We start from the raw sequence: 27831 nt of genomic DNA, 5'->3' as shown, positions 1-27831 counted from the left end.
GATTTTCAGGTGTCAGAGAAAAAGCCCAATCCTGGGGATCGCCGCGCAGCAAGGAGATGACAATTTTAACCTGCTGCACAGAGCTCCCCGATGAGTTAGGCTTCAAGGCAAGAAATAATTTACAATTATTCTTAAAATTCAGAAATTTAGACCGATCCCAGAAAACACATCAGGAGTAGGGATCTTAGGTTCAGCAGCATGTGACTGAATGAGGTAGGTGGAAATTCCCTGCTCTTCAGCAGCAAGTTGCTTCACACGATCAGAGAATTGCTTAATCTCCATTAGGAAAAAAAAAAATCCTCCTACGGCCCCAGAAAAAAAAGAGGAAAAAATACATTAAAAAAAAAAAATTCTGACACTTTTTTTTCTTTTTTAACAACTTTCTCCTGGTTTTGAGTATCCTAGAATCTGCAGTATGGCTGGTGATTCTGTTATGAATGGGTCACCGAGGAGGAAAAAACAAAACAAGCTAAGTCACAGAAAGCAAGAGAGGTTGGTAACTATGCAGATTGCAGATCCCTGATCCTAACCACACAACTAGGAGCAGCCGTGGAGCGTTCCTACGATAAACCTAGATGCTTCACCACAGCCGGAGGACTAAATAAGCCTAAAGCAAGAAAAGGGGAGAACTAACTGCCCCAGAGCAGACCCCAAAGGAAAGACAGCCCCCACACATGTATTGACGGTGAAACAAGATGAAAACACAAACACAGGCAGGAAAATAGGCTGAGCAAACGATGGGGCCCAAACTAACTAGAAAGGATAGGAAAGGAAAGACACTGTCTGCAATCTGCCAAAAACCCTACAAAAATAATGTCCAACACTTCTGATAACAAAATTATCCCTGAAGTCACTAGTCTTCTCCCACTATATCAGCACTCTGAAATATTCTGAGACAAAGCAAAAAGAGAGGCCAATCTAATAAGGGACAAAAAGCAAATTGGCAAATACAGATAAATAAGAGTGGAAATTCAGCACAGCCCCAGTCGGGGCTGGCTGACCACACTAAAAACTGAATAGATCAACAAAATCAAGTGTGAACATTAGCAGAAAACCTTAGCTTGAGCTGACTGGAACAGAGCTGAGAATCAAGACCTGACAAGCCAGAAGGAATCACCAGCACCAGAATAGGGCGTCGGCTGTCTTAAATCCAGTCTGAGAGTCCTGAGGTCCAATCGTCATCCTCTTTATCAGGTGGCAAATCTCCACTGATTAAATCAGCCTCACTACCTTCTGTTACCACCAGAGGGAGCCTGGAAGGAGAACTCACAACTGGTAGACCAGAAAATGAACTCACAACATACAAGTATATCAGAGGGCAATACAGAGATCTCTCCAATGAACTGTTTGTACCAAGGACTGTGACAAGAACAAGGGGGCATTCTCTTCGTTTGGAGGAAAGACAATTTCTGCACCAGCATAGAAGGGGGTTCTTCACAGTAAGAGCAGTGAGGCTCTGGAATTCTCTTCCTGAGGAAGTGGTGATGGCCAACTCACTGAATGAATTTAAGAAAGGAATGGATGCTTTTCTTGTGAGTAACAGTATAGAAGGTTACGAATAACATAATATTATAGGTAGATGGTTGACCCAGCTTAGGGGAAGGAATTTTCTTCCCTATGGAGAAAATTGGCTTCCACTCTGTGGGTTTTTTGCCTTCCCCAGGGTCAACAATGCAGAACAGCTGTGCTAAAAATAGGCTGAACTAGATGGACATAAGGTCTTCCTTCAGCCTTCAAAACTATGTTACTATGTTACTATGTTTAAGGCGGGAGGCAGGTGTAAGATTGTATACTTGAGAGGACCACGTTTCACGGTCACGGTAGTACCCCATATATGCCCTGTACCAGATAAGGGAGGGAGTGGCATAGTTTTGGGATAGTCTTTCTCCTTTCCGTGAAGCTGGCACTTGGGATCTCCCAGGCTGCATAATTTGTATTCTGTGGATTATGGCTGTTATGGCCCATATTTTGTTGGAAGTAGAAAGCTGTTATCCTTTGCACAAGTTATAAAGAAAAGTAGGTTTAGTATCATATCGTGGTCAGAGTCGTTCATAGCAGCGCCATCTCCCATTTTCAAACAATGACCGGCATACCAGTCGTTACAAAATGAAGGCAAACATAAAGCTCACAATTCAAACTTTGTCTGGTAAAGATGTGAAGATAAGCTTGTAGAGCACTGGAGAGGGGCCAAAACCCTTAATACATACTACAGAAAAGAAAAAAAATAGGTAGCACAACCACGGCCACCATCAGGGCATGACCGCCCTTACAAGTGTACGGGGCCCGGTGATTAGGGGGGCCCGAGCACGCTGGCAGCCTGGTCCGCGCTAGGGCCCCCCTAAATTTTGTTCAGGCTTCTCCAGCTTTATTTTTAATCAAAACACTGTGCCTGCTGGGGCCCCCCGGGCGCCCCCCCGCACCATAGTCTAGCCAGTGCCGCAATCTCTCCAGTGCACAATGGTCCAGGCCAGCCACAGCGCTGCCCTCACCTGACGTCACACACTGCTCTGCTCCACTTCCTCATTCCCGGAGCAGAGGAGCTGCAGTGTGCCACCACGTGGGACTGTTAGGCTGTGGGAGCAGTTGGATTTGCAGAAGATGGTGGACAGAGAGGCGCAGACCAATGGCAGGCACAGCCATGAGGCAGCAGCAGGGTAAGTAGTCTGTCTGTGTCTCAGTCTGTCTCTCTATCTGACGTCTCCAGTGGTGTGTGTGGGCCTGGGTTCATGATGGAGACGGCTCTGCAGCTGCTACCTGACACACACAGCTCTGCTACATGCCTGGCCTAGCCTATACAGAGAGGGCTCTGCAGCTGCTACCTGACACTGCACTGCTACATGCATGGCCTATACAGAGGAGAGGGCTCTGCATCTGCTACCTGACACACACAGCGCTGCTACATGCTTGGCCTATACAGAGAAGAGGGCTCTGCAGCTGCTACCTGACACACACACAGCTCTGCTACATGCCTGGTCTATACAGAGGAGAATGCTCTGTAGCTGCTACCTGACACACAGCTTGTTGCTGCATTCATTTCTGTGATTCATTCCCGTGAAGGGGCTATGCTGGACTCCATGCACCTGACACAGAATGTCTCTCCACTCCACCTGCAGCTCAGCCGACCTTTGTCTGACTTCTATCCTTTTAGTCAGCAGTATAGACTGTGCTGCACAGTACCAGCATGTTGACTTTCTCCACCTGCAGCTCAGCCATTGTCCTATCCATTTAGCCAGCACAGACTGTGCTGCACAGTGGCAGCATGCTGACTGTCTCCACCTGCAGCGCAGCCGTTTTCCAAGAAAGGGCGGTGGGATTTTGGAAGGTTTGCGTGGTGGAGGAGGAGCTAGGGTGGAGGCGGAACTGGGGGTGTAGCCTGGGCGGAGTCTCAAGGGGGCCCCATAAATGTTGCCAGTATGGGGCCCCAAAATTCCTAGTGGCAGCCTGAGCACAACTTTAGTTTTAAATTAATATACAGGTGCACAAATATGTTATATGGCCAATATACAAACATATACATATGTGGCGCCCCCAGGAGTATGGTCGCCACAGTGGCATTACCTTCCTCCAGGGAGGGTGATGTCGTGCTTGGAAGCAAGGAAGGGTCTCACTAGCAGTTAACCATGTCATGCAACACAGTTACCACTCCAGGCCAGCAGAGGGAGCACTGAACCAGAACTGGGGGAGGAGTGCGCTCTGAGGGCCAGGGGGGGAAATAGTCAGTTAGTGTGAGGAGGGCCACGTGTGTAGACGTGTGGAGAGAAGCTGGAGGTTCAGCTGAGGATAGAGAGCTCCCTCACAGTGAGAGCGCATGATCTGGAGACTGGTCTCGACGGTTGTATGGATACTGAAGGTCCTGCAACAGAAACCAGAGAAGTAGGAAGCTGTAAATGCTCTATTCCCAACTAAGACTAGGAGGCACAACAGCGACGGGTGAGCCAAGAGAGACAGAGGGCTACAGCTGTCTGCCATACGAGGTAGTTCTAAGAGACAATAAGAAGCAGGAACTTCAGTGTAACTCTGTACTGCATGTACCTCAAGCCAGCGCTAGGAAGGAGACTACACAACCCATCTGATAGAGAGATTCCTGAGTTGCTTCCAGGCTAGCCTGCTCCTGTGCCATCTGTAATCAGGACCCTGGACTGCGTTTACCAAGTAAAGGTAAAGAAACTGCACCCTGTTGTGTCCTTGCCTCCTTCCTGCAACATCCTCAGCACTGCTATATCTCTGTGCCAAACACTGCACCCTCTTCCTAAACATTCCGCTACACTGCCCTGGGACCAACAGCCCTACCTGTGGAGGGCTACAACATCATTGCTGCACTACACCATCTGTCCCAGAGGATCTGCTTGCAGCGTTGGCTTAACACCTTCCTTGCCGTACACCACAGGTGGCGTCACGAATCACTTATAAACTTTATTCCCAACTCAACCCCTTTTTCATGGGTGCCCAGGGCCACGGACCGGGTCACCGCTGCTGTGACAATCCCCTCTGAGAGACCGGCCCGGTACCGAGTACCCCACAGCCCTGGGAGGGCGACCCATTTTGGCATCACGAACAGGATTACAGAGCCAGGTATCCCCGGGTCCTGTGTGCCAAAGACTGTTGTGTGCTATAGACTGTGTGCGAAATTGGCGCCATTGCCGCCATTATCCCACTGATTGGCGCGCGCGGGAAGAAAAAGGGGCAGGCCTTCATGGGCGGAGCCTGCCGAAGAGCGCAAAGAAGTGAAGTGCCACGCGGGAAGAAAGGACAGCGCGTGAGAAGGGGAGGAGCTGAAGCCTACAGCTGGTAAGCCGCTCAACTCCGGGGACTAGCAACCGTTCACTAGGGGGGAAGGAGAATGTCTCAGGCAAGCACCAATGCAGCGGCGGACGCCCCCGCCAGCCCCTCAGCGCCGCAAGCTGCAGTGCACAACGTGGCTGCGGCTCCGGTAGCACCCACCGCAGCGGTCCCCATAATGCCGCTGTCTATGCCCTACATTCCGGGAGCGGCCTGGCTACCGCAGTACTCGGGTGAGTCTCATACCCTGAGTGAATTTAAAGAGAGACTGTGCAGTTTGTTTGAAGTGTATCCTCTATCTGAAAGCCATAAGGTGAACTTCCTGATTGGGCAGCTAACAGGTGCAGCACAGAGAGAAGTAAAAGCCTGGCAGGACACTGATAAAGAGACTGTTAAAAAGATCCTGGCTAAGCTAAGGAGCACCTTTGACACCCGCTCTGTCGCTGAAATCAAGATGAGGTTCTTTGGATGTAAACAGAAAGTGCAGGACAGTATAAGGGACTATGCTCTTAACCTGCACGAGGCGCTACGAACCGTCAAGCAAATTGATCCTGACAGTGTGAAAGAGGAAGACAAACTGTTAAAAGAGCAGTTCATTGAAGGACTCCTCTCCAGTACCCACAGAGCGCAGCTGCGCATCATAATCCTACAAAACTCTGACCTGGACTTTGCTGACTTCAAGGACAGGGCTATTCGGGTGCTGCAGGAATCAACTGTCAGCCGTCCAGCGCCCCCTAGGCTCCCAGCGATCACCTACCACCAGGAAGCAACATCTTTCCCTTCCATCCCTATGGATGCTGATGCACAGACTCTGGCTAAAGATCCTTTCAGAAGAGCTGTGTCTTCAGGTCCAGGAGTTGATCAAAGGGATGGCTGCACTTACTAAAACCATGCAGTCCCTGCAAGTGTCCTCCAAGGAAAAGATCCAGCTTGCTTCCAGTCCAGAGGATGTCCCTTGGCTCCGGAGGAGGAGAACCCCGCCACTCCGAGGGAGGAACAACGATCGCTATAACCAGGACGGACGTCCCATCTGTCATCGCTGCTACAAGACAGGTCATCTTGCAAGATTTTGTCCTTTAAACGAGCAACCCCTGGGGCAGAGGGCTAACCCCCAGGAGTAGGACCACAAGGCCCAAGTATGTTGGAGGAAGACCGATCCTTCCAGTGGTGATTGACGGCATCCCCATGAACGTTTTGCTGGACACTGGCTCCCAGGTGACCACTATGCCCTATATCCTCTACAAGCGGTATTGGGCTGACTCTGAACTCACCTGTGGCCCAATTGATGAACTAACAGTAGTTGCCAGTAATGGTCAGTCTTTACCACAAGTGGGATGTAAAGAAATTACTGTTAAAGTGGGGAGGGTGGAGTTAAAATCCCAGGGTCTGATAGTTGTGGATATTGATCGACGTGAATGTAATCCCATGATGACTCCTGGTACAAATGTAATTGAAAATTGTCTTTCCGAGGTTATTGTCTTGTTGCAACAGGTGGCTGAGACTGCTGGTTCCAGTGAGCAACGAGTCCTGCAGAAGGAGATCAAGGCCCTGATGCAAAGACAGCAGGTAGAACTCTCTGGCTGAGAAATTGGCAGCGTCAGAGTGAGTGATGCTTTCCCCATTGCAATACCCCCCAGATGTGAAATGTTGATTTGGTGTCAGGCAGCCATAGGCCTCAGAGGGAAAGATTACCAGGCATTGGTAGAACCAGTATACTCTTATAGCAGGCCCACTGTCCTGACAGCCAGAGGGGTAGTTGATGTACGAAAAGGGAGAGTAGCTGTACGCCTTTTGAATTGTGTGGAGGAGGAGGCCACAATACCTCGGTATTCCACAGTTGCTAAACTGCTCACTGTCAGTAATAATGCAATGCAGGCAGCAGAGCCCTTGGTCTCATCCGACCAGGTGGAGGACAATGGCTCTGTAAAGCAGCTGGAGGAGTGGTGCCAGCAACTGCAGGTGGGGACTGACTCTACACCTTCATACCAGAAAAAAGGGGTTTACAGGGTGACCCAGGAATATGAGCGGGCATTCAGTAAACACCCTCTAGATTTTGGGAAGGCAAAAGGGGTTCAACATCATATCCCCACTGGAGATCATTCACCCATTAAAGAAAGGTACCGGCCTATACCCCCACACAGTACCAATGTGCTAAGGGTATGTTGAAAGAGATGAAGGAAGCAGGGGTTATCAGAGACAGTTGTAGCGCCTGGGCAGCTCCAATAGTTTTTGTAAACAAAAAGGATGGTACCATGAGAATGTGTGTTGATTACAGGAAAATTAACAGCATTACACATAAAGATGCCTACCCATTACCCAGAATTGAAGAGTCATTAGCTGCACTTAAAACTGCTAACTACTTTTCCACCTTACATCTCACTAGTGGGTATTGGCAGGTTCCCATGGCAGAGGCAGACAAGGAGAAAACAGCATTTACCACCCCAATGGGTCTCTGTGAGTTCAACTATATGCCATTCGGGCTCTGGACTGCTCCTGGAACATTTCAACGGCTGATGGAGTGCTGCCTGGGACACATGAACTTTGAGACAGTCCTGTTGTACCTTGATGATGTCATTGTTTTCTCCAAGACTTATGAAGACCATCTGGAGCACCTGGCTGAGGTGTTTGAAGCCTTGTCCAACTTTGGCCTGAAGGTGAAGCCTTCCAAATGCCACCTCCTGAAGCCCAAGGTACAGTACCTCGGTCATGTAGTGAGTGCAGAAGGTGTGGCACCAGATCCTGACAAAGTCACAGTCATCCGGGACTGGCCCAGTGACCTCAATGAAGTACGCCAATTCCTCGGGTTGGTAGGCTACTACCGAAGGTTCATCAAAGGCTTCACTGAAATAGCCACTCCTATGCAAAATCTTCTGGTGGGACAGTCCAAGAAGGCCAAACAGAAAAGTTCCACCTTTGAATGGACTGAGGAGTTGGAGAAATCCTTCACCAGACTGAAGATGTCTCTCACAGGAGATGAAATTCTGGCCTACCCAGATTATGACAAACCCTTTGTGTTGTATACTGATGCCAGCAACGTGGGACTGGGAGCAGTACTGTCACAGGTACAGATTGGCAAAGAAAGAGTGATCTGCTACGCCAGCAGGAAGCTTCGTTCCACTGAAAGGAACCCAGACAACTACAGTTCCTTCAAACTGTAGTTCCTTGCCATAGTCTGGGCTGTGACTGAAAGGTTCAAGCATTACCTAGCTTCAGCCAAGTTTACCATTTTCACGGACGACAACAACCCGTTGACTCACTTGGAAACTGCAAAACTAGGTGCACTGGAGCAGTGATGGATGGCTCGGCTGTTTAACTATGAGCTTACCATTAGAGTTGAGCGATACCGTCCGATACTTCAAAATATCGGATCGGAATGGATCGGCCGATCTTTAAAAAAAGTATCGGTATCGCCGATGCCGATACCGGAAGTCCCATTCAAGTCTATGAGACTTCCGGTATCGGAATTGGAAAAACCCTTTCCTGCCCTTGTACAGCCTCTCGGGGGTCTGTACGGGCCTTCCGGGGGTCTCTGCCGGCCTGCCGGGGGGCTGTGCCGGCCTGCCGGTGGGCTGTGCCGGCCTGCCCGGGGTCTGTACACCCTGTGGGGGTCTGTACCGGCCTGCCGGGGGGCTGTGCCGGCCTGCCGGGGGGCTGTGCACCCTGTGGGGGTCTGTACCGGCCTGCCGGGGGGCTGTGCTGGCCTGCCGGGGGGCTGCGCTGATGTCCGGGGGTCCGTGCAGGCATCGTCCGATGGGACTACAAGTCCCATCAGGCGATGCCTGCTACCATGACAGTGATTGGCACATTAGCCAATGATGGAACAGTAGTAGTCCCATCATCCGGCTAATGTGTTAAATGTAAAAAAAAAAAAAATACTACATACATACATACTACATGCATGCTACATACATACAACATACATACTACATATATACTACATGCATGCTACATACATACTGCATGCTACATACATAGTACATATATACTACATGCATGCTACATACATACTACATGCTACATATATACTATATGCATGCTACATACATACAACATACATACTACATATATACTACATGCATGCTACATACATACTGCATGCTACATACATAGTACATATATACTACATGCATGCTACATACATACTGCATGCTACATATATACTATATGCATGCTACATACATACTACATACATACTACATGCATGCTACATACATACTACATGCTACATATATACTACATACATACTACATACATACTACATGCATGCTACATACATACTGCATGCTACATACATACCACATATATACTACATATATACTACATGCATGCTACATACATACTGCATGCTACATACATGCTACATACATACTACATATATACTACATGCATGCTACATACATACTACATGCTACATATATACTACATACATACTACATGCATGCTACATACATACTACATGCTACATACATACCACATATATACTACATACATACTACATGCATGCTACATACATACTACATGCTACATACATACTACATACATGCTACATACTACATACATGCTACATACATACTACATGCATGCTACATACATACTACATGCTACATACATACCACATATATACTACATGCATGCTACATACATACTACATGCTACATATATACTACATACATACTACATGCATGCTACATACATACTACATGCTACATACATACTACATACATGCTACATACATACTACATACATACTACATGCTACATACATGCTACATACATACTACATACATACTACATGCATGCTACATACAATACATTCATACAATACATACATAGACATACAGTACATATAACATAGAGTAACATACTTACCAATACTTGTCACATTGTTCCCCGAAGCCATTGTCTTTTACGGAATAAATATTAACATAACAAACCACAAAAATACTCACCCATGATCCGAAGCAGTCCACGAGTGTGTCCCACGACGATCTTGGGTAGAGAACTGCAGCATCAGCTGATGCTGCAGTTCTCTACCCAAGATCGTCGTGGGACACACTCGTGGACTGCTTCGGATCATGGGTGAGTATTTTTGTGGTTTGTTATGTTAATATTTATTCCGTAAAAGACAATGGCTTCGGGGAACAATGTGACAAGTATTGGTAAGTATGTTACTCTATGTTATATGTACTGTATGTCTATGTATGTATTGTATGAATGTATTGTATGTAGCATGCATGTAGTATGTATGTAGCATGTATGTAGTATATATGTGGTATGTATGTAGCATGTAGTATGTATGTAGCATGCATGTAGTATGTATGTAGTATGTATGTAGTATGTATGTAGCATGTAGCATGTATGTAGCATGCATGTAGTATATATGTAGTATGTATGTAGCATGCATGTAGTATGTATGTAGCATGTATGTAGTATATATGTAGTATGTATGTAGCATGTAGTATGTATGTAGCATGCATGTAGTATGTATGTAGTATGTATGTAGTATGTATGTAGCATGTAGCATGCATGTAGTATATATGTAGTATGTATGTAGCATGCATGTAGTATGTATGTAGTATATATGTGGTATGTATGTAGCATGTAGTATGTATGTAGCATGCATGTAGTATGTATGTAGTATGTATGTAGCATGCATGTAGCATGTAGTATGTATGTAGCATGCATGTAGTATGTATGTAGCATGTAGTATGTATGTAGCATGCATGTAGTATATATGTAGTATGTATGTAGCATGTAGTATGTATGTAGCATGCATGTAGTATATATGTAGTATGTATGTAGCATGTAGTATGTATGTAGCATGCATGTAGTATATATGTAGTATGTATGTAGCATGTAGTATGTATGTAGCATGAATGTAGTATGTATGTAGCATGCATGTAGTATATATGTAGTATGTATGTAGCATGCAGTATGTATGTAGCATGCATGTAGTATGTATGTTGTATGTATGTAGCATGCATGTAGTATGTATGTAGTATTTTTTTTTTTTTTTTTTTTTTTTTTTACATTTAACACATTAGCCGGATGATGGGACTACTACTGTCCCATCATTGGCTAATGTGTCAATCACTGTCATGGTAGCAGGCATCGCCCAATGGGACTTGTAGTCCCATCGGACGATGCCTGCACAGACTCCCGGACATCAGCACAGCCCCCCGGCAGGCCGGCACAGCCCCCCGGCAGGCCGGTACAGACACCCACAGGGTGCACAGACCACCGGCAGGCCGGCACAGCCCCCCGGCAGGCCGGTACAGACCCCGGGCAGTCCACACAGCCCCCCGGCAGGCCGGCACAGCCCCCCGGCAGGCCGGCAGAGACCCCCGGAAGGCCCGAAATGACGGCGCATCATGATGCGCACACACCGCGCATCATGATGACGTCATTTCGGCTGTCAATCAACTTTGAACTTCCGATTCCGATTCCGGAATCCGATATGACAAAAGTATCGGAAGTCAGTATCGGAATTCCGATACCGCTAATATCGGCCGATACCCGATACTTGCGGTATCGGAATGCTCAACACTACTTACCATCAAGTACCGAGCAGGGCACAAGAATGCCAATACTGATGCGCTGTCCAGGATGCCTAATCTGCCAGATGCAGGAGAAGACCCTGAGGCTCTTGAAGAAATAGAGTTACCTCCCTTCCACCGGCCAATTGCAGCCCAACGTGCTCGAGGAGTGAGAATCAGAAGGTCTGGCTTGAAATAGGTCACCCTAAATCCATTGCCCCATCACGATTGGGCAGAAACGCAGGATAGTGACCCCGGAGTCCGCCTGGTGAAGGAGCTACTGTCACAAGCTGACTGACGCCCAGAGTCGAATGCTCCTGAAGAAACTCAGTAGTTGTGAAAGGAAAGAGGTCGGCTGTTCATTTATGAAGGAAAGCTGTGTCGGAGGAGTATCAATGCCCGCACTCATGAGCTGGTTTGGCAGGTGATAGTCCCAAAGAGAGAGGCATCAATGGTCCTGGAAGCATACCACAATCGAGCTGGCCACTTCGTATGGAAGAAGTTGGAAGCATTGCTCTGGGAGAGGTTCTACTGCGCTGGTATGAGGAAAGCCATTGAAAAGTGGCTGAGCTTTGAGAAAGAACAGTGTTCTGTTCGAAACGCGTAGCCTTATCTCACACCATGTGAACTGCTGCCTATTTTTTCATGTTTTATCCACAATAAATTGGAATTTTTTTGGAAGCTGGAAAATCTCTCTTTTTTCTCTTCATTATTATCCATGACGAATCCATGGCTTCCGTGCTTCCCTGCTCTACAGGCTATTAATGTGAGCTGTTTTTTTTTTTTTTCTGTCTTTGGCTGATTCATGAAGACTGGCCTTGCACACGCTAGTCTTAAAGAAGGGCTCACTGGAGTATGGTGTGCTAAATTTGTAAGCCATGTAATGAATTTGGCGCATGTTCTGAGTGGTGTGCTCCTACACGCGCCTTGCCAGCAATGTTACTTCAGACAGAGACTGAAGTAACATTTCTGGTGTGGGAGAGAGGGTCCCCGTCGAGTGTCCGGGTCGGCGGTTGGTGCACTAGGGATGGAGATTGTCAGGGACAGAAGGGTAATAGCTGGGAAAGATAGACAAGAGGATGCAGTACCTAGAAATAACCACAAGATGGCAGGAGGGAGTAGTTCAGGACTCAACAGCAACTTAGAGATAGGAACCCAGAAGGGGAATTCCCAGGACAATGAGTCAACAGACAGACACAGAGGCAGCTGGAGACGGTGGGAGCGACTGTCAGCAAGTGTAGATTACCAAGGCGAGACGAGACGCTTACCGAGGACTTCAGAGGGACGGCACCAAGACAAGCAGCCGAGACCTGTCGCCCCGCTCCAGCCCGTGGCCGCTGCCGCCACCACACTTCAGCCAGCGGCTGCAGCCTATCCGCGGTCACCCGCGGCTGCTGCCTCCACGCTCCAGCCCGCCGCAGCCGCCCCGCTCCCACCATTGGCCGCAGCTGGTACAGTGCTGTTGGCGGCCACTGCCCCGCCCCGGTCCACACCAGGGGTCGGTCCTCTGCTGGTCGCGAACTCCCCGTCGCAGCCGTTAGCTGCGCAGGTGGCCTGGCACTTGCCACCCCTCACCGCCGCCGCTTGCCCCAGTCCGGGGACTGCGGCCTATCCAGCCAAGGACTCCGCTGAGGCCTGCGGGGCCCCCGTGTCATCAACGCGCCGGAACGTGCGAAGCTTTCGTCAATGCCTCAACAACTGGGCCCAGCATCTCTTCCGTCGAAAGGTCAGCAGAACGGCGAGGGACGTCGGGACAACTAAGTAGACTTTAGACTTAAGGACCTGTAGTCGGCCACACCGCGGCCCTATAGTGACCGGCCGTTGCCGGGAGTAGTCGTGTTCTACATTACCGTGTTTGCTTGTTGAGAGCCCCTGCGTGGGCAACCTGTGTTACCCCTGTTTTGGTGATCAGGCCGTGACTGAGGGAAATCCCCTCAAGTTCCATAAACAAATCTTTAAAAAACACCGTAGTTGTCTCGTGACTCGACGCTGCATCCTCCGTACCTGCTAGTACCACATTTGGCGTAGTCAGCAGGATGCAGTCTCCGAGCACAGACGGCGGTGCGCCTGATCAGAGTGGGGTTACTGCTGCTGCCGATGGCGGGGGACCCCTCTCCAGTATCTCTCTGGGGACCATGCTAAGTAACCTGTCCCAGTTTTCTGGCACCGATGCGCTGTTGTGGAGCTGGACAGAACGGATGCGGGGCCTTTTCCGCAAGCATCGGGGGTGATTTAGAGGCTGAGGTAGCCCTTATGGCGCTGGATGGAGAAGCCCGGAAGTCGGTAATGTTGAGACCCCGGGGCGTCGTAATACCTTCGCCAGGGTCTTGCAGATTCTGGAAGAGACCCACAGGGACCCAACAGACGTGGGGGAGTTGAGGACCCGGTTGTTTAGTCGGATGCAGGGGGAGGGGGAGACCATCACTCAGTATATGAACACCCTCCAGGTGTTACACACCGCCATAGAAAGGAAGAACGGAATGGGGGTGGGGCCCATCGACATTACCCTGCGTGACCTGCTAGTGACTGGACTCCGGAACCCGCTAATCAAGCAGGCGTTGCGGGAGCAGATCCAAGTGAACCCACGTTTAGCCTTCTCAGAGGTGGGGAGTCAGGCCCGGGTGCGAGAGCAAGAGCAGGGGATGACGGCTCCTGTGGGAAAGGTCCAGAGCATGGAGTCTTCCGTAAGTGCTGTCGAAGAACCCCAATGGATTGCGGAAATGAGACAAGAGCTGAAAAGCATCCGGGGCGAGCTGGCCGAAGTAGAGAACGGAGCCCGCACCCGATCGGTCCAGCTACAATCCCAGGCCCGGGGGGCCTCGTAATACCCAGGGTGGCCGAGCCTCCCCACCCCGGTGCTATGAGTGCGGGGAATTCGGTCACTTTGCCCGGGAGTGTCCGCAGCGAGGGAAATACCCACCTCGGCGGGCATTAAACTAGAGGGCTCCGGGCATGGGGGACGCCGTTCGGAGCAAGAATCCGCAACAAGGGATGGTGGAAGTCCCAAAGAACTGGTCGTTACGTGCCCAGTAGTATGGGCCGAAGTTGAGAGTCGTGCGGTGCGATGCCTGGTGGACACGGGGTCGCAGGTGACGACCATGCCGGCAGCGTACTTCCGGCAGCATTTCCCGGAAGCGGCCAGGCCCCAGTGGGGGCCCATGATACGACTAGTGGCCTCAAACCAACTGCCGGTACCTGGTGCTGGAGTGGTGTGGCTGCAAATGACCTTATGCAGTAAACCCCTCGGCCACCGGGGAGTGGTCCTGACCCAAGGAGAGACTAATGACCGTCATCCAGTCATCTTGGGCATGAACGTACTGCGGGAGTTCGGCAATCTGCTCCTCAACGATTCCATGCAGGAGACCCTAAGTCAGTGGGGTTCCCGCACGGCCCAGGGGCCGGTCTTCCAGCGGTTGGTGCGGGAGGCGCGAGTACTCCAGGATTGTCAGGAGGGTGAGGCGCTGGGCAAGGTCATCGCACCGGTGGCCCCTCCGCACCGGTGGCCCCTCCGCTTCTGCTCCCTCCGGGGCAACAGTGGTAGCTCTGCCGATCTGTGCTCCGATACCACTGGAGGGCGTGGAAGTGCAGGTGGAGCCATGTTACTCGGAGCGCCTACATCCTGGCATCCTGGTGGCTCACTTCCTGGCCACCGTGCGGGAAGGGACTGTCTTGGTACGTTGTGTCAACCTGGAAGATCAAGATGTCACCCTGAAGCCCCGGGCTGAAATGGCCAAGCTGGTGAAGCCATTGGAGGAGATGCTGCCGGACCCCGCTGTCCAGCTGAGGGCGCAACCTGAAGACCCCTGGACAGTAGCGGTGCGGATCCAACAAGCTGCCACACACTCGGCCCAAGAAAAAGGTAGGGTCATCCTGGAAAGAATGCGGGCCGAACTCTCCGGCCTAGCGCCAGCCCAGCTTCTCCAAGTAGAGACACTTATTGGGCAATTTCACAGTGACTTCGCCAGCAACAAGGACGACTTCGGATGTACCACAGCCATCACGCACGGGATCCCCACGGCAGGAGCAGCCCCCATCCGGGAGCGGTATCGGCAAATACCACCGCAGCTATATCAGGAAGTAAAGACTCTATTAGCCCAAATGCTCCGGAAGGGGGTCATACGGGAGAGCCAAAGCCCCTGGGAGGCCCCTATAGTCCTGGTTCGGAAGCAAGATGGCACGCTGCGTTTTTGCGTGGACTACCGGAAGTTAAACGCCTGCACCATCAAGGATTCATATCCACTGCCCCGCATCGAAGAGTCTCTGTCCGCTCTGGGGAATGCAACGTACTTTTCAACCCTTGACCTGGCCAGTGGGTACTGGCAGGTGCCGATGTTGGAAGAAGATAGGGCCAAAATGGCATTCATCCTTCCCATGGGACTGTTCGAGTTCAATCGAATGCCGTTTGGGCTGGCCAACGCCCACGGAACTTTCCAGCGGCTGATGGAGCGGTGTCTAGGAGACCTCAACATTGAAGCCACGTTGATCTACCTAGAAAATATTATCATCTATTCCGCCACGTTTGAGGACCACCTGAAGTGGTTGGGACAGGTGCTTGGCTGGCTGCAAAAGTACGGGTTAAAAGTGAAGCCCCAGAAGTGCCACCTGTTCCGCACCCAGATCGAGTACCTGGGGCACACCGTCTCGGCAGAGGGCGTCCGACCCTCTCTGGGAAAGGTTGCTGCCATCCAGGGGTGGCCCACCCCCGAGACGGTGAAGGACATGCGGGCCTTCTTGGGGTTGGCCGGCTACTACCGTCAGTTCGTGAAGAACTTTACACGCCGAGCTCGAGCCCTGCAAGACCTGTTGAAGGGGGCTCCCGCTGGGGCAAATGGACGGAAAATCCAGTGGCAACAACCGCAAGAGGAAGCATTTCAAGATCTCAAGGCTGCTCTCTCGGACGCCCCAGTATTGGCATATGCGGATTTTTCGCTGCTGTTCATCCTACATACTGACGGGAGCCTCCAGGGACTAGGAGCTGTGTTGTCACAGGTGCAGAACGGTAGCGAGAAAGTGATCGCCTACGGTAGCCGGTCGCTGCACGACTCAGAACGCAACCCGGACAATTACAGCTCCTTTAAGCTCGAGCTCCTCGCGGTGGTGTGGGCAATGACGAAGCGGTTCGCAGAGTACCTGGCGGGCTCCGAGGTGGTAGTGCGGACCGATAACAACCCGCTAGCTCATCTGGAAAATGCCAAACTGGGGGCCCTCGAGCAACGGTGGGTAGCTCGGATGGCCAAATTCAATTATAAGATCATTTACAAATGGGGAGCTGAAAACGTACACGCCGACGCGCTCTCCAGAATCCGACACACTATCCCAGGGAGAAGTCAACATGATGAGTTGGAAGCATATGAGACGCCGTTCGCCCTCCCCACTACCGTACCGGCAGTCCGCACGCAAGAAGCCCCTCATCCAGGACCCCTAAGAGGGATGCCGGAACAGCCCCGTGACAACTGGATCCAGCAGCAACAGGAGGATATGGAAATTGGACTCCTGCGCCGATGGGTGGCCACCAGCAAATTGCCCACGGGCTCACAAAGGCAGACTTTAACCCAAGATATGTTGCTAATGTTATGCCAGTGGGAAAAGCTAACCATCAAAAAGGGACTCTTATATCGAAAAGCCTTGTCGCGAACCACGTCAGCTACAATATGGCAGGTGATCGTCCCCTGGGCCCATCTCAACCAACTGGCCCGGGAAGCCCATGAGAAGGGGGCTCATTTTGGTGCACAAAAGACTTTACAATGGCTGCAGCAGATGGTGTACCACCCACGCTTACACACTGCGGTAGAGGAAGTTTGTCGAACCTGCCGCCCGTGCGAGCTCTCTAAACCCCCCGCACAGTGGGCCCCGGTGCAAACTATTGTAACATCAGCACCTCTGGAGCTTCTTACGGTGGACTATCTGATCATAGGTCCTGCCTCTCAGGGGTATGAACATTGCCTTGCTATGGTGGACCACTTCACCAAGTTTGCCGTAGTGACCCCCACTCGAGACCAAACAGCAGAGTCAGCCGCCTATGCGATTTGCAAGAACTTTATTCAAGTGTACGGTTGTCCACAACGAATACATTCGGACCAAGGGGTGTGCTTCCTAGGAAGAGTCATGGAAGAACTACATCATCTTTACTGTATTGATAAATCACGGACTACTCCATACCACCCGCAGGGAAACGGAGCCTGCGAACGATTCAATCGAACACTAATCCAAATGCTGCGCACCCTGGAGAGCGACCGCAAGGCCCGCTGGCCTGAATATGTCCCTGAGCTGGTGTGTGTATATAATAACCGGGTGCACCGAGTGACTGGTTATATCCCCTACTCATTGCTGTTTGGACGGGAAGGCAAAGGAATCACAGAAGTGGAGTTAAACCCGGAGGAACCTCTACCCTGGACCGGAGTATCCTCATGGGTCCGAAACCACCGGCACCGGCTGCAGACCCTCCACCGAATCGCTCATACAAAGCTCCAGGATCTAGAACACCCGGGGGCAGCACTGCCCCCACCGATTGACTTCCGAGCTGGAGATCGGGTACTCGTACTAGATCAGTGCCCCCAAAACAAATTAGAATCACGGTGGGAGGAGACCCCTTACAAGGTGTTACGCCGGAAAAGCCCCGACGGGCCTGTGTACGAAATACAATCGGAAAGAGACGGTACACCTCTCACTCGTACTGTGCACCAAAATATGTTGCGGCCCTGTGCATCCACTGATCCCATGCGACCCGAGCCGACCACTCAGGACCCTGACCCCCCGCCAACGGTCTGGGACCTGGACGACGAAGAAGACTTCCCAGCCACATCCGCAGGCCCTCCAAGTAGTGACATTATAGCAGACCCAGTTAGCCTGCCAGAATCGACCCATCCACCACCCTCCACCACCCCAGAAAGCTCCACCCCGGCCGAACTTAGATGCTCCGAGCGGTCAACAGCTGGCAAACACCCTGAACGTTACCAACAGGACCAGTTCGTATGGCGACAAGAACTGTCATCTCCAAAGACTAACTCAGGTCCACGAAAGCCCTCACCCGAGGACTGGCGAGCATACAGGGTGGGGGAGTGTGGGAGAGAGGGTCCCTGTCAAGTGTCCAGGTCGGCGGTTGGTGCACTAGGGATGGAGATTGTCAGGGACAGAAGAGTAATAGCTGGGAAAGATAGACAAGAGGATGCAGTACCTAGAAATAACCACAAGATGGCAAGGGGGAGTAGTTCAGGACTCAACAGCAACTTAGAGATAGGAACCCAGAAGGGGAATTCCCGGGACAATGAGTCAGCAGACAGACACGGAGGCAGCTGGAGACGGTGGGAGCGACTGTCAGCAAGTGTAGATTACCAGGGCGAGACGAGACGCTTACCGAGGAATTCAGGGGGACAACACCAAGACAAGCAGCCGAGACCTGTCGCCCAGCTCCAGCCCATGGCCGCTGCCGCCTCCACACTTCAGCCAGCGGCTGCAGCCTATCCGCGGTCACCCGCGGCCGCTGCCTCCACGCTCCAGCCCGCCGCAGTCGCCCCGCTCCCACCATTGGCCGCAGCTGGTACAGTGCTCTTGGCGGCCACTGCCCCGCCCCGGTCCACACCAGGGGTCGGTCCTGGTCGCGAACTCCCCGTCGCAGCCGTTAGCTGCGCAGGTGGCCTGCCATTTGCCACCCCTCACCGCCGCCGCTTGCCCCAGTCTGGGGACTGCGGCCTATCCAGCCAAGGACTCCGCCGAGGCCCGCGGGGCCCCCGTGTCATCAACGTGCCGGAAGGCGTGAAGCTTTCGTCAACGCCTCAACAACTGGGCCCAGCATCTCTTCCGTCGAAAGGTCAGCAGAACGGCGAGGGACATTGGGACAGCTAAGTAGACTTTAGACTTAAGGACCCGTAGTCGGCCACACCGCGGCCCTATAGTGACCGGTCGTTGCCGGGAGTAGTCGTGTTCTACATTACAATGTTTGCTTGTTGAGAGCCCCTGCGTGGGCAACCTGTGTTATCCCTGTTTTGGTGATCAGGCCGTGACTGAGGGAAGTCCCCTCAAGTTCCATAAACGAATCTTTAAAAAGCACTGTAGTTGTCTCGTGACTCGACGCTGCATCCTCCGTACCTGCTAGTACCACATTGGCATACAAAATGGTGGCACTTTTGATAAATTTGATGTGTGGGTAAAGCAATGTCACTTCTCACCTCTTTCTAAACAGTCCCCTTTTTAGCAGAACTCCTTCAAACTGGCATGAAACCATCAAAAGTCACACAATTCTTGCTCATCTCAGCATTGCACAAAAATTTTGCAATTTTGTAAAGTGTTTTACACCAGTTTTATGTTGAAAGCACTTTGATGAATAGCCCCCTATGTCTTTGGAGTGTCGGAGGAAACCCACACAAATTTGAGGAGAACATATGTGGGAGTGATGAAGATGGTGTACCACTCTCTAACATCTCAAGTGGTTAAATGTACTTCATAGTTATGTATGTTATTTGAAAGCAAAACCCCCTGGGCTGCAGTATAGCCTAGACAGGGTAAACTGTAATGGCAGGCCCAGATAGGGGAGGGAGAATTGAGAGTTAGTGTAATGTGGCGCCCCCAGGAGTATGGTCACCACAGTGGCATTACCTTCCTCCTAGGGAGGGTGATGTCATGCTTGGAAGCAATGAAGGATCTCTCTGTCAGGTAAATTCAGCACACAGCACAGTTCCCACTCCATGCCAGCAGAGGGAGCTCTGAACCAAACTGGGGGAGGAGCTGCTCTCTGGGGCCAGGAAAGGGAAGTTAGCTCAGTTCGTGTGAAGAGGGAAAAGAGTGCAGACATGGAGAGAGGAGCTGGAGGATTGAGAATTCAGGCTCATTTCTAGCTGTTGCACATGGTTCTGAGTCCGGTATCCGAGGTTGTATGGATGCTGATGGTCCTGCAGCAGAAACCGGAGAAACGAGAAGCTGTAAATGCTCTGTTCCCAACTAAGACTCGGAGGCACAGCAGCAACTTGTGTGAGCCAGAAAAAGGAGGCTACGGCTGTCTGCCATACGAGGGGAGTTCTAAAGAGAGCAAGCAAGGGAAACTTCAGTATAACTCAGTACTGCAAGTACCTCAGATAAGTGCTAGAAAGGAGACTACACAACTCATCTGCATAGAGAGATTCTTAAGTTGCTCCCCGGCTGATCAACTCCTGTTCCATCTGTAATCTGGATCCTGGACTGCACTTACAAAGCACAGTAAAGGTAAAGGAAACTGCACCCTGTTGTGTCATTGCCTTCTTCCTGCAACCCCTTCAGCACTGCTACATCTCTGTGCCTAACACTGCACCCTCTTCCTCAACTCCTATTACTACTGCCCTGGGACTACAGCCCTACCTGTGGGGAGCTCTTACATCTTGCTGCCTTATACCATCTGTCCCAGAGGATCGTCCTGCAGCATCGGCTTAACCCCTTCATTGCCGAGCACCACAGGTGGCGTCACGTATCATCCACCTATAAACTTTATTCAGCTGCGTTTCACCCCTTTTGCATGGACGCCCAGGGCCACGGACCGGGTCACCGCCACTGTGACACATCCCTCTGAGACACCGGCCCAGCACCGAGTAACCCCACTGCCCTGGCGGGCGATCCATTTTGGCATCACGAACAGGATTTATGAATCCCGGTGCCATCGGGTCCTGTGTGCCAGAGACTGTATTGTGTGCCATAGACTTATTGTGCAATTGCCGCCATTGCCCCGCCTCTTGGCGCACATGGGAAGCCAGAGGGGCGTGCCGTCATGGGTGGAGCCTGCAAGAGAGCGTGAAAAGTGAGGTGCTGTGCGCGAAGAGACCAGCGGGCGGGAAGTGAGGAGCTGAGGCCTGCAGTCCTGGCGTCCCCCGATCATCCAGCCTGCGGAGCGGCGACCGGTAAGCCAGCGCAACACAGGGCCTGGCCAATGTTAACTAGGGGGGAAGAGAATGTCTGATGCAAGAGAAGATGCAGCGGTAAATGCCACCGCACCCCCCCCCCACAGCGCCGCAAGATGCAGGGGCCAGCGCAGCTGCGGCTCCAATGGCACTGCAGAATCCGCCTCCAGAGCACCGCAGGAACAAGCGCCCACCGCAGCAGTCCCCATAATGCTGCTGTCCATGCCCTATATACCGGGAGATGCCTGGTTACTGTAGTACTCAGGGGAGTCACATACCCGAGTGAATTCAAAGAGAGACTGTGCAGTTTGTTTGAAGTGTATCCTCTGTCTGAAAGCCAAAAAGTGAACATCCTTATTGGGCAGCTAACTGGTGCAGCGCAAAGAGAGGTAAAGTCCTGGCAGGACACTGATAAAGAGACTGTTAAAAAGATTCTGGCTAAGCTAAGAAGCACCTTTGACACCCGCACTGCAGCTGAAATAAAAATGAGATTCTTTGGGTGTAAGCAAAGAGTGCAGGACAGTATATGGGACTATGCTCTTAACCTGCAGGAGGCGCTGCAAGCCATAAAGCAGATTGACCCAGACAGTGTGAAAGATGGAGACAGACTGTTAAAGGAGCAATTTATTGAGGGACCCCTATCCAGTACCCACAGAGCACAGCTGCGCATCATAGCCCTACAAAACCCTGATCTAGACTTTGCAGACTTTAAAGACAGGGCTATCCGGGTGCTGCATGAACCAAATGTCAGCAGTCCAGCGCCCCCTAGGCACCCAGCAATCACATACCACAAGCAGCATCTTTCACTCCGAGCCCTGTGGAGGCTGACGCACAGACCACGCTCCAACACTCGCACCCCACACAATAGAGTAGTTCAGCAAAACCACATTGCGGCTCCTTGCTTAGAGAGAAGCAGAGCACCTTTGGTGGTTCCCTGCTTGGAACACTAAACGTGCTGGGAGGTGGGTGGAGTTCAGAATACACATAAAAGCGCGGGAAGGTTTTAGGATTAGGAGTCAGTCAGATGGGGAGTCTGAGAGAGGAAGCCACTCGGAGAGGAGTGGGGATCCCTGGAAGAGGGATGGAGGTAGGAGTGCTGCAGCTGCCTCAGTGATCTGAGCCAGCTGGCACGGGAAAGGAAAGAAGGAGAAAGACATTGAACCGAAGCCTGAGCTTCCATAGGAGGGAAAGACAAGTACGGAACGTAGGAGTGAAAGGGAACACAGAGGACGTGGGTTAGAGGAAGAACCCTGCCTAGAAGTTCTAAGCGCAAGGCCGGGGCCCGGTCTCCGAGGTTGTATGGACACTAATGGTTCTGCAGCAGACACTGGTGGAGTAGTGGGCTATAAATGCACTACTCCCATCTAAGGCTTGGGGGCCCAACAGCAATTTGGATAGAGAGCTGGGACTCAGGAGTAGAGAGTCCCCAAAGCAGGCTACAGCTGTCTGCCATACAAGTAGAGTTCTTGGAAACATCTGTCAGGAGGAACTCCAGTGTAACTCAATACTAGGAGATTTTCACACTTAAAGGCGCTATAGAGGAGACGTTCAGAAAAGGCACATAAGTTGGTGGAGTGTGGAAGGGAGCATTCCTTCTTGCCTGGAGGTTGACTGAGTCTCTGACCCGGAGGACACGGCACAGAAGCGGGCACTACAGACTGTGAGTAAAGCTTTGGAACTACATGCCCTGGCGTCCTCCATTCCTTCCTGCGTCCGTCCGCCTGGCACTGCTACATCCCCTGCACCAAACACTACACCATCTAAGTGTCTCTTCACCTATCCTGCCCTGGGACAACAGCTCTGCCTGTGGAGAGCTATAACATCATTGCTGCACCACACCATCTGTCCCGGAGGATCTGTCTGCAGCGTCGGCTTAACACCTCCCTTGCCGAACACCACAGGTGGCGTCACGAACTATTCCATTAACTACATTCCACCATTTCTTGGGTGCCCGGGGCCATGGACCGGGTCACCGCTGCTGTGACACGTCCCGCTGACATCGGCCTGGTACCGAGTACCCCACGGCCCTGGGAGGGTGACCCATGGACGTCCCATCTGCGCCACTGCCGCAAGGCAGGCCACATCGCAAGATTCTGTTATCTAAACGAGCAACCCCTGGAGCAGAGGGCCAACCCCCAGGAGTAGGACCACAAGGCCCAAAGAACTGGCGAGCCAAGTATGTTGGAGGGCGACTGGTCCTCCCAGTGGTGATTGACAGCATCCCCATGAACGCTTTGCTGGACACTGGCTCTCAGGTGACAACTATGCCATATATCCTTTACAAACGGTATTGGGCTGACTCTGAACTTACTCGCGGCCCAAGTGATGAGCTGACAGTAGTTGCCAGCAATGGTCAGTCTTTGCCGCAAGTAGGATGTAAAGAGATTACCATTAAGGTGGGGTGAGTGGAGTTAATATCTCAAGGTCTGATAGTTGTAGACACTGGTTGACGAGAATATAACCCAATGATGACCTTAGGTACTAATGTGATTGAAAATTGTCTTGCCGAGGTTATTGTTTTGTTGCAATAGGTAGCCGAGACTGCTGGTTCCAGTGAACAACGAGTCCTGCAGAAGGAGATCAAGGCCCTGATGCAAAGACAGCAGGTAGAACTGTCTGGCAGAGAAATTGGCAGCGTCAGAGTGAGTGATTCTTTCCCCATTGCGATACCCCCCAGATGTGAAATGTTAATTTGGTGTCGGGCAGCCATAGGCCTCAGAGGAAAAGACTACCAAGCATTGGTGAAGCCAGTGTACTCGGATAGCCAGCTCACTGTCCTGACAGCCAGAGGGGTAGTTGATGTCCACAAAGGGAGAGTACCTGTATGCCTCTTGAATTGTGGGGAAGAGGAGGCCACAATACCTCGGTATGCCACAGTTGCTAAGCTGTTTATTGTCAGTAACAACGCAATACAGGCAGCAGGGCCCTTGGTCTCATCCAACCAGGCAGGGGACAATGGCTCTGTAAAGAAGCTGGAGGAGTGGTGTCAGCAGCTGCATGTGGGAACTGACTCCACCCCTTCATACCAAAAGAATGGGGTTTACCGAGTGGCTCAGGAGTATGAGCGGGTATTCAACAAACACCCTCTAGACGTTGGGAAGGCAAAAGGGGTTCAACTCCATATCCCCACTGGAGATCATTCACCCATTAAAGTAAGGTACCGTCCTATACCCCCAACACAATATTAATGTGTCAAAAGTATGTTGCGGGAAATGAAGGAAGCTGGGGTGATCAGAGATAGTTGTAGCGCCTGGGCAACCCCAATAGTCTGTGTGAAAAAGAAAGATGGTACCATGAGAATGTGTTTTGATTACAGAAAAATTAACAGCATTACACATAAGGATGCCTACCCATTACCCAGAATTGAAGAGTCATTAATCATAGAATCGTAGAGTTGGAAGGGACCTCCTGGGCCATCTGGTCCAACCCCCTGCTCAAAGCAGGATTCGCTAAATCATCCCAGTCAGATGTCTGTCCAGCCTCTGTTTGAAGACTTCCATTGAAGGAGAACTCGCCACTTCTCGTGGCAGCCTGTTCCACTCATTGATCACTCTGTCAAAAAGTTTTTTCTAATATCTAATCTGTGTCTCCTCCCATTCAGTTTCATCCCATTGCTTCTAGTCTTTCCTTGTGCAAATGAGAATAAAGATGATCCTTCTACAATGTGACAGCCCTTTAGATATTTGTAGACAGCTATTAAGTCTCCTCTCAGTCTTCTCTTTTGCAAACTAAACATTCCCAAATCCTGCAACCTTTCCTCATAAGACAGGGTTTGCAGACCGGTCACCATTCTGGTCGCTCTTTTCTGAACTTGCTCCAGTTTGTTGATCTCTTTTTTAAAATGTGGTGCCCAAAACTGGACACAATATTCCAGATGAGGTCTGACCAAAGAGGAGTAGAGGGCAATAATGACTTCACGTGATCTAGACTGTATGCTTCTGTTAATACATCCTAAAATTGCATTTGCCTTTTTTGCTGCTGCATCACACTGTTGACTCATATTCAGTCTGTGATCTATTAGTATACCCAAGTCTTTTTCACATGTGCTGTTGCTTAGCCCAATTCCTCCCATTCTGTATATGCTTTTCTCATTTTTATTGCCCAGATGTAGTACTTTGCATTTTTCCCTTTTAAAAACCATTCTTAGCTGCACTTAAAACTGCTAACTATTTTCCACCTTGGATCTCACTAGTGGGTATTGGCAGGTTCCCTTGGCAGAGGCAGACAAGGAGAAAACAGCGTTGACCACACCAATGGGTCTCTGCGAGTTCAACTACATGCCGATCGGGCTCTGCACCACCCCAAGGACATTTCAGCGGCTAATGGAGTGCTGTCTTGGACACAAGAACTTCGAGACAGTTCTGATGTACCTTGATGATGTCACTGTTTTCTCCAAGACTTATGAAGACCATCTGGAGCACTTGGCTGAGGTGTTTGAAGCCTTGTCCAACTTTGGCCTGAAAGTGAAGCCATCCAAATGCCACCTCCTGAAGCCCAAGGTACAGCACCTCGGTCATGTGGTGAGCGCAGAAGGTGTGGCACCAGATCCTGACAAAGTCACTGTCATCCGGGACTGGAAGAAACCCAGCAACCTCCATGAGGTATGTCAATTCCTCGGGTTGGTAGGCTACTACTGAAGGTTCATCAAAGGCTTCACTGAGATAGCCACGACTATGCAAAATCTTCTGGTGGGCCAGCCCAAGAAAGCCAGGAAGAAGAGTCCTACATTTGAATGGAATGAGGAACTGGAGAGGTCTTTCACTCGAATGAAGATGGCTCTCACAGGAGATGAAGTTCTGGCCTACCCAGATTATGACCAACCATTTGTTCTGTATACTGATGCCAGTAACGTGGGACTGGGAGCAGTACTGTCATAGGTACAGAATGACAAAGAAAGGGTGATCTCCTACGCCAGCAGGAAGCTTCGTCCCACTGAAAGGAACCTTGACAACTACAGTTCCTTCAAACCGGAGTTCCTCGCCATAGTCTGGGCTGTGACTGAACGATTCAAGCATTACCTAGCTTCAGCCAAGTTTACCATCTTCACGGAAAACAACCCCTTGACCCACTTGGAAACTGCAAAACTAGGTGCACTGGAGCAGCGATGGATGGCCCGGCTGTCAAACTATGAATTTACCATCAAGTACCGAGCGGGGCACAAGAATGCAAATGCTGATGCGCTGCCCAGAATGCCCAATCTGCCAAATGCAGGAGAAGACCCTGAGGCACTCGAAGAAATAGAGATACCTGCCTTCCACCGGCCAATTACGGCCCAACGGGCCCAAGGAGTGAGAAACAGATGATCTATCATGAAAGCGGCTACCCTAAATCTGTTGCCTCATCATGACTGGGCAGAAACGCAGGATAGCGACCCCGCAGTTCGCCTGGTAAAGGAGCTACTGTCACAAGCTGACTCACGCCCAGGTCCAGATGCTCCTGAAGAAACCCAGCAGTTGTGGAAGGAAAAGGCAGGTTGTTCATCTATGAGGGAAAGCTGTGTCGGAGGAGTATCAATGCCCACACTCATGAGTTGGTCTGGCAGGTGGTAGTCCCAAAGAGGGAGGCTTCAATGGTCTTGGAAGCATACCACAATGGAGCTGGACACTTTGGATGAAAGAAGTTGGAGGCCTTGCTCCGGGAAAGATTCTACTGGGCTGGTATGAGGAAGGCCATTGAAAATTGGTGCCGGGAGTGTGGACAATGCAACCTGCGCAGGAAGGACTGTAACAGCCAGCGAGCTCCTTTGCAGCCAATAATAACCAAACAGCCACTTGAGTTGGTCGCCCTGGACCATGTGAATCTGGTTCCAAGCCATTCAGGCTACATTTATGCTCTTACCATCGTTGACCACTACTCAAGATTCCTGGTAGTCGTGCCTGTCAAGGATCAAACAGTCAGGACAGCAGCCAGAGCATTTCAACAGCACTTTTGTCGACCACACGGATATCCCGAGCGAGTGCTTACAGATCAAGGCCCAGCCTTTGAGGCAGAAGTGTTCCAGGAATTCTGTAACTTGTATGGTTGCAAGAAGATCAGGACAACACCGTACCATCCACAGACCAATGGCATGCGTGAAAAGATGAATCAGGTGGTGATCGATCTACTGAAGACCTTGCCTTTGGAAAAGAGGAATCTGTGGCCAGAGAAGTTGCCAGATCTGGTAGACCTCTACAATCATATTCCTGTGAATTCCACCAACTGCACTCCAGCTTACCTAATGAGAGCGAGGCCTGGCAAGTTGCCTATAGATTTGGATATGGGAATCCTGACACCTGAGGTGACATCACCAGATGCTGACTGGGACACAGAGAGGCAGCAGCAATACCGAAGAGTACAAAAGTGCGTAGAAACGTGTCTAGCTCAGGCGAGACAAAAACAGGAAAAGAACTACAATCAACATGCACCTGCAGTTGCTTTGTCACTAGGAGAACAGGTCCTTAAAGAGGAAAAGGAGGATGCATAAATTGGATGACCAATGGGAAGCCAAACCCTACACAGTCCTACCATCAAACTTCGACAACACCAAAGTGTGCCTTATCAGTAAGGATGGACTAGAAACCTCATCAGCAGTATCGAGGGATCATCCGAAACTGTGCCCTGACCAACTAAAGGAAAAGATGGGAGAACAAAGCAACCTTCAACCCATAGAAAAGGAAG

Source organism: Dendrobates tinctorius, unplaced genomic scaffold, assembly GCF_039654945.1.
Source record: "Dendrobates tinctorius isolate UK_male_01 unplaced genomic scaffold, ASM3965494v1 ptg000035l, whole genome shotgun sequence".
NCBI lineage: Eukaryota > Metazoa > Chordata > Amphibia > Anura > Dendrobatidae > Dendrobates > Dendrobates tinctorius.
The sequence above is the reverse complement of the archived record's forward strand: the minus strand, read 5'-3'. Positions refer to the sequence as shown.